The sequence below is a fragment of the Macadamia integrifolia genome, chromosome 6, assembly GCF_013358625.1.
Source record: "Macadamia integrifolia cultivar HAES 741 chromosome 6, SCU_Mint_v3, whole genome shotgun sequence".
NCBI classification, from domain to species: Eukaryota; Viridiplantae; Streptophyta; class Magnoliopsida; order Proteales; family Proteaceae; genus Macadamia; species Macadamia integrifolia.
Genome location: NC_056562.1, coordinates 20,347,272 through 20,356,269, shown reverse-complemented (window position 1 = coordinate 20,356,269; position 8,998 = coordinate 20,347,272).

Here is an 8,998-nt window from a genome sequence, read left to right as displayed (position 1 = left end):
TCCAGAAGAGGAAGGTCTCTACTAAGAGTGGCGTTAGAAACTTTGAATGCTAGTAAATGCTAAAATGGGGACTTTTGAAGTGGAGCCGACAAGGTATTGTCGTGTAGTACAAGTCTTTTATGGCAACGTCCATTTTCCAAATCCATGGGAAAATATTAATTTTTGGAGGCGGTAAGGGTGAACAGATGTTGGCACCTGATCATCACGTGCAGGTGATGAACATTACTATCAAGCAAGCAGCCTCATGTGATCCCAGTTTTTAGAAAAATCAAATGTTGTTTGAAGGGATCCGGGTATCGACATCGTTTAGGTCGGTCCATAGTTATTTGAGCAAGCATCACATACTTATGTTGGTGTACGATATCTTGTATTTTATTATAGTTTAATCCAAAGAGTGCTGGTGCAGTGCCTCGACAGGTAGTTTTGTATTTTCTGAATTAGGGTTTTTCGCTATATATTTATAGCGAGTGTTTCTTTCTCTATAATGCAAGCAATATAAAGAGGTGTGAGTGATGAACCTTATAACCCTATTCTCCATTGATAATGAAACAGGATCTCATCTCACCAAGGATGTAGACAATCTTACCAAACCTTAGAAATCCGTGTGCATTGATTGTTCTTGTTTTTCTATTATCTTATGCATCGTTTTAGGGTTGTGTTTCTACATTAAGATGTTAAATAATTTATAATGTTATTTTTTTTTCTATTTTTAATAAATATTTTTTATAGGATAAGTCATATCATTTTACATATGTACTCGAAATTTTTTTTTAAAAATGACGATAATAATAACTTTTGATAATAACATGGTGATAAATCACTCGTATATTATTTTCAAAGCCATTTTTTACCTTACGTAAAGAACTTTTAAATAAAATAAGTAGTAATCAAAAGAAGATTACAAGTTCTAAATACACCTATAAAGATCACATTTGGACAATCCCTTATTTAAAAGTCACATTTAAGAAAAAATATGTAATAAAATCAGCATAAAAACATGAGACTACTTCATAAAACTCATTTTTACTTTATTTTTATCAAGAAACAAAAGGAAAATCTAGACAGGACTATTGACTTATGACTAGATCATATGTACACAACCTAGGGTGTAGATGAACATTATTTGAGTAAAGGCAAAGCACAAGTGAGAGATTTTCACCATCGGCCACAGACCAAAGAGAAAAGAGTTTAAGTTCCTAAACACAATTAAGAAGTCACTAAAACAACACAGGAAGAAGTCCAAATAAGTCTAAAATTTAGACTATGAGAAGGTGGTGGTAATATGAATGTGTCCACCAAGTTTGGGTGCTTGTCAAACGACCACATACTAGTGATGGTGGCTCACACGATGGCCGTGAATATGACTTGACAAATTTCTGTTTTAGCATTAATGATCACCGCAAATTGTTGACTTTTTTTTCGTGTAGGGTCTCCAATCACTCGAAAATTCCAATTGGATTCTCCAATCCACCCTAAGCTTTGTTTCACTACTAATTTCAAGTAGCGTTTCCTCTAATGGTCTAAAAGCAAACAAAGTCCCTCATGCCCATGTCCGACGGTCAAGGGTGTCAATTTCGAATACCTAATCGGTGGGGGAAGAGTATTAATTCTACTGTCAATTTGTTGCTTTAGTAATTGCCAAAAACAAAGAAAATGTTAGCGAAAAAGATTCTCACTTTGTCCACTCAAAAAAAAAAAAAAAAAATACTGTTCCCCAGATTACAATTAATGTGGCGTGAAAAATTCACCCTACACTGACAGTGTGAGGGCCATCTCCTTAGTGTCAATATTAGCCATTGGAAATATCTAATTGGTGGTCCAATGATCCTTAACTACTAAGTGGTTGTTGAATCTGAAAACAGAAGGTCCTAGATATAGGAAAGGAAAAACGTTTTCTTTGCTTTTTTCACTCCTTGATTGAAATGGTCGTTATATGCAAAATTGCAAAGTGGAAATTAGAAAACCATACTCATTTGAGTTGAATATAGCTTTCTCAGCTGCCATTCATCCACTTTGATTGTTTCTTCCAACCTTGACAAAGATGCATTTCATTTTTTCGTCAAACACAAAGGTTCTTAGATTTATGAGGAGGATCTATATGCTGCCGATTATATTGACATCTTACACACTAAGTCAATTGCAGAGAATGATATAATATATTTAATGGAGAGAGAAAAGGGGGACAAAAGGGGGACTTCATATTTAATTAGGAGAGAAAGGGGAGAAGAGACAATCTATGAGAGGTCTACCAAAAAAAAAAAAGACATTCTATGAGAGGGAAATTGTATTTCTTGTTCCCTTGATTATTTACGGGAAAAGGCTAGCATGTCATTGCAATAAACATGACCATTCGCATTTAAGAATATGGGCTCTTTGTATAGGAATTGACATCCACCGGAACTCATCTCTCTCTCTCTCTCTCTCTCTCTCTCTCTCTCTCTCTCTCTCTCTCTCTCTCTCTATCTATATATATATATATATATGCGCGTGTATAATGTCAATATAAGGACGTAGTGTGTTCATCCATCTCTTAGGACAAGCTATGTGATAAGTTTATGAAAGTGGCCAAAATATCTACCACATGATGGATTAGATGGGCTCAAACTTTATTGAATGGTAGATCGCAAGGACTCTTGTATGTAAAGTATCGGCCGAAACACAACTTGCCAAGTGGCAAAATATAGCTTTCAAAATTCAAAATTATGACAATGCAATAATTGTAAGATATTTATGTTGTGTTGATAGCTTATTAAAGATGTGGTTGATTGGATGGACCCAAACTTTGTGAATTGATAGCAAGGTCTCCTACATGTAAAGTGTTGGTCCAAACACAGCATGCCAAGTGGCAAAATATAGCTTTAAAAATTGAAAATTATGAGATAGCACAATAATCGATGGAGTATCTTAGACATGCATGGTCATACATGGAGTTGTACTAGGGAGAATATTTGATTAAATTAGGCTATGAATGAACACTAGCTTAGCCTAATGGTGACATCTTCAGCTTGAAGAGTTAGCGCCTCAAATTCAGATGTGTGTAGGACTAGGTGGCACTCCGTCCTACTAGCACCTAGTAGGCTGCCCATTGGCCAGTGACACTCAGTAGGATTGAAAAAAATAAAAAATAAAAAATTGACACATGGCTGGTGTCGAAGTGAAATATTCAGGTCCTTAGCCACAAGCACTTTCCACTAAAACAAACAAAATTTTGGATTAATCTTTAAATCCCAAACAACATTCCACACCTTCCTTGAATTACTTGCCATGTTACCTAATTGGTTTTGAATAAGCCACCAGATACTAAAATTCGGTGTCTTACTAAATGGATAGTTCCAACTTATGAAGACTAAGAGGAATACATCAAATGGCCACAACAATTTCATATGAAAATAAAGATTGAACAACATTGACTTTCCAAGAACAATTAAATATAATATCATTAAAATATGAGTATATACAGTGTCAGATGGATGAGAATTTGATTTTTTTTTTTTTGATATGTTATACTATTCTATTCTATGAGGGGAAGAAAGGTGTGACCTAGGAGGTTAAAATCCAATACCTCCTGGTGGGATGGGCTTTAACGCTCCACACTCTATCAAGTGCATTAGGTACTTATTTACAGAATCGAAGATCTTGAAATTATGTATAAAAAGGATTCAAGAATCAAACGGTATGAAAATATTACAACCATTATTAATTCTAAAACAAACCAGTAGTTGTAGTAACGGTAGGACTTAGGCAACATTGTACCAAAAAATGGGCACTTCCTTGATAGTATAAATGAATGAAACAAACCATAATTTGGAAAATGTTTTCCTTTTAAATGGTTAGTTTATAAAAGATAAGGTTGACTCAAAATAGGCCAGGGTAATTGGAGAAGGAGAGCCTTATTATGACAGGAAAGAAGCCCAATACCGAGTCCCCTCAGTACTTTAGGCTTACATAGAAAATGCTATCCAGCAGGGCTCCACTTCTTATTTGCCTCCTCTCTAAATAATTTAGCATTTATGGGATCCAGTTTAGAACATAATTTATATTAAATTATGAAACACGACATCCAATAAATGGTATAGAGCTAAGAACATACCTTCCAGCTCGAGACAAAAGTAGGATTTTCCACACCCCAAGTTTCCAATTTAGATGAGATCATCTTCTTCTTTTTAATGATAGCCATGTATTTGGATCTTTACAAGTATTACTTGCATAAATTAACATTGCCATAAACTAATGGATTAAGTTTCCCTTCACCCATATTTCTCTCTTAATTGATATTATCAATGGACTTTAAGTTTAACATTAACTCTCGTCCTCTAATAATGAAAGTTGAAAATATCATTTCCTAATCCAATCAAAGTTAGATCTTAGGGTTGAAGAGATTTTTTGGTGAAGAAAAAAACTAAATAATGTTTGTTACAAAAAATTTCTTCATGTATAAATGTGTGTGGGTGAGTGCTAAGTTTTTTATTTTCTTATTTATATAAATTGAGTGAGAGCAAAATTATGTATATTATATAGAACGCCCCGGCCCCATTAAGATAAGTTGGATTCTCATAACATAAAGACTATCTGCATGCCTACCTCTCCCTTAACAAAATTTTAAACCCATTACCATGGGCATACATAAACACTTAGACAAATCCTTGTCCTAACATATACCCTGTTTATAATGTGGACTGCGTACCCGATGGCTGATAATAGGAGTTTAATTTATTTATTGAAAAAGGTTTCCTGCAAAGTTGCATGGCATTGCATCAGCATGGGAGGCCAGGGGGAACACATGCACAACACATGCACCGTATCCAAAGGGAGGGGAGACATGGTTATTTCACTGGCTCATCACTCATGTGAGAAGATGAGGAAACATTTGGCATTGCCAAGAAGAATATCTTTTCCCTATTTATTTTTGTGGACGTAGTTTCTCTTCGTGAAGAGAGTTATTGTCTTTATTGTGGTTGGATGAGACTTCAAGGATAACAATATAACATTGGAGCCATATGTAGGTAACTAGTTTCTAGTGTAAAATGTGGATCTGATTGCTAGTAATGAGAATTTATTATTATTTTTTACCAAGTTTTTCTTCACCCATGTAAAGGGCTTTCTCATTTTTGTTGCAGTTGTGCAGGACTTTGAAGATAGTGTCGGACTTTGTACAATATTGGATGGTGAGAGTTATGACTTATGATCCTTGATTCTCCTCACCGTGGGTGTAGAAAAACTTTCTCTATTTTAAAACTATTTCTTAAATGTCCAAAATGTACCTAAGGACGAATTTTGCGGCACCGATATTTCAGTATATATATTCTATTGCAACATGAGTTATTATTTCCATGGTTTTACAAAAAAAAAAAATAATAATAATAATAATAATAATAATAATAATTACAATTTCCTTGTGAAATGAGGTGAGGTCGAATACCTCATATAATTTCAAGTTTATTAAATTTCTATCAATTAATGTCATTTACAAAATTTGGACATTTTATGATTTTGAATTTAAGATCTGGCGGTGGAGGTCAAGGTACTTGATTAATTCATTCTAAATTACTTATTTGTGGTGTGTAAATGATTTTCTGACTTGGGAATTGTTGCAAACATAGTGGGCTTGAATTTATGAATTAACAAAGATCAAACAAACACCAGGCTATATATGTTAATGGTATGTCCAAAATCCGTCTATCTCTCTCTCCTTAAAAGGTCCGTTCTGTCTCTTTCATTTCAGCCTTCCATTGGTTAAGCTGCTAGCTCCATCTGATGACATACTTGTACTCCTCCGTATTTATTTTGACCAAATAGGAGAGTTCCACCTCATTGTCCCCATCCTTCAAGAAGATGCTCAATGATTTTTAGGTATCATTAAATTATGTATATGCCATTCTTTGTAGTGCTTATCTAAAAATTTTCTTGCCAACAAGTTTATTGGTAGCCTAGTGGAAGGAAGCCCTTGTTTCATCATCGTTCGAGTAGATTGATTGTGGTTCGAGTTGGCACTCCCACTTCGCTTGACTATGATCATTACAATGGAGCATCATTTTTTATTTAAAAAAAAAAAAAAAAATCTAAGAATCTTCCTCGATCAGTTGTGGCCCATTAAAAGCCCATTTTCAATTGGGGTATTCAAAAAGAGTACTTGGTTTGTCTGAAAAAAGAGGTTTAGCCCATGGCATTGGGCCGTTATCTGTCCAAAGAACTTTCAGTTGTGGCCCATTAAAAGCCCATTTTCAATTGAGGTATTCAAAAAGAGTATTTGTTCTCACCTGGCACCATTCAGTTCATGTTCTCTCTCTCTCTCTCTCTTGTTAAGATATGGAGAAGTACATTCTTTCACCATCAAAGTTAAAAACCATTCTACTTATCCCAAAAAAAAAAAAGAAAAAGGTTAAATCCTTCTTGAATATTGCCACTTGACCAAGGAAATCCTCTATATCCTTTGAACTTGAAGCTCAGAGATCAATTTATGACACTTTGTTGGTGCTTCCTCCTCCTTTATTACTGGATTCATTGTTTTTCAGCCTGCATATAGAAACAGAAGTTGGACCTTTCTTCTTCCTGGAAAAATAACCAGAACTTATAATCCTCTCACAGAGATATATTATTTCCATTCCAATTGAGATAATCACATAATTGACTAATTTTACAGAAATATATATATATATATATATATAGTAGTAGTAGATGGGCATTCCTTGTTAGTTCCAACAAAATCCTTGTTTAATAAATCTAAAAATCAAACATATTAGCATGCCAGAAGTATATATATGTAGGAGGAAAGCTACTGTTTTCAACATCTGCATAACTAACTAGGAATGATTTAATCGATGATTTCCTCTGTTATTACTAGACAGCAGAAGGCCTAAGCACAAGATCATACTATCACATGGGGAACACTCCATAGCTGGGAACTACTATCATCTTGTAATTTACTAGACAACAGAAGGCCTGATGCCCATTGTTCTCTGTTGGTGTAGAAATCTGATGGTCGGCTCCCGTAGAGAAACCTACAAAAAGTGGGCCGGAAGGGTACTCCGGCCAAGATACTCCGATGCCTAAGTCAGATTCAAACACCACAAATATATTATTGGAATAGTGGAGAGAAAGTGAGAGATTATCTCTTTTTCCCTTTATAGGGTGGATGTAGTCAAACCCTAGTCCCCTTAAGGGGTAAAATACCTTGTTTACCCTTGTAGATAGGTACCTTGAGTTGTGAAGGGTCCCTTGGCCTTTGGTTGAGCGCCACGTGTCCTACACTTATTGGTGAGGTTATATTATGGTATATCATTCCCCATTATTCAGCTTCTGGCCTCCTATACCTCTGAAGAACTTCCGGGTATTTCTTACGCTGGACAACAAAACATTGATTTGTCGCCTGATCCATTCATAAGAAATGACAACCACATTCAAGCTGAAGACTGGAATATTGGAGGCCATTTCCAAGACCCAAAGCAGCAAAAATCAGGATTAGTATCGATTGATTTCGAGTTGAATCGGCCAATTTCTGATCCAATTCAGTAAAAAGAGCAACCTAGTGCACAAGGTTCATGCTACAAAGGCATAAAGATTCCATTTAGAGATCTATGTGTGGCCCATTATGTAACTACAATATCTTACCTTGTTCCTTAGCCGTTTGATGTGGTTTAAAAATCATTGTTCATTTTTTTAAGCTTTTGAACCCTATAGCAAGAGAAAAGAAAGAAGAGAGTAAGACAATATGGAATAATAGAAGAAAATGGTTCCCCACTTTGCTTGAGTACATTTAATTTTTTTTAAGAGTAATTGGGGCCAATTATAGAACCCAAGGGGATAGCGTAGTTGGTGAGCAACGAACTTGGTATGAGATGTAAACTCAGACATCCTAAATTCAACTCCCATTAGGCACACCTTGGGCCACTCACACGGGAGTATTTAGTGCTCTTCACTGCTTTCAATGAAAGTTAAATGGTTCTCATTGAACCCCAGTATGACCCAATCCATGAGGTTGTGGGGCCAGTATGAGCCCACAGGACTAATCGGCCTGAATACCCGTTGTTAGTAAAAAAAACAGGGGGGCCAATTATAGGGTTGTTGTGATCTATTTTAGCCAATTTTGATATAACATAGATAGGAATCGGTAGTGGGACGATTTGATTTGTACTTTCGAGATTAAAATCCTTAGTTGAAACGGTCGATTTGGAGAGTGATCAATCTTGATTCTGGCTATTTTGGAATGGCCGATTCTTTTTTAGTCATCAATCGATTCACCGATTCAACTGCAATGGTTTAAACTTGGAAAGCGGTTGATTCCAATCCATCTCTCTCTCTCTCTCTCTCTCTCTCTCTCTCTCTCTCTCTCTCTCTCTCTCTCTCATTATAGTCTTAGGATTCAATATCAGATCCATCGAATTGGCCATTCCGTATTGTATTGGTAGAGTCCAATATTGATTCCTAACCGATTGTATATCAATGTAATGGTACAAACCAAGGGTGTAAACGTTTAAAATATATCATACTATTATATAAAAGCACGAAGTGGCAAATCTTTCACTGGACTACTTTACCCCTTTGTTTCCTTCTATTTTTTATATTCCTTCTATTTTTTATATTCCAATAATTTATTATTGGTATAATTTTATATTTTTTATATTCCAATAATTTTTCTCTACTCTCCTTCTTTCTCTCAAACTCCTTCTCTTTCCAATAATTAGAGTCAAAGAGAGAGTTGATTTCCTTCTCTCTCCCAAACTCTCCCATGCAAGATCTCTCCCCCTTTGTTTTATTTTATATTCTTTTATAAATTAAATATTATTGGTACCCTTCTATATTTTATATTCCAATGATTTTTCTCTACCCTCATTCTTTTTCTCAAACTCCTTCTCTTTCCAAAAGGCCCAATTACATCCTTCAATGATGATTTCGGAAAGATTACAACCACTTTATACATGTTGAGATAGGAGAGCCGTGGTTAGGAGGGTTTTTGTGTTGCCAATTAAATTATTTTTCAATCTAAATTATTTTAGTTCAA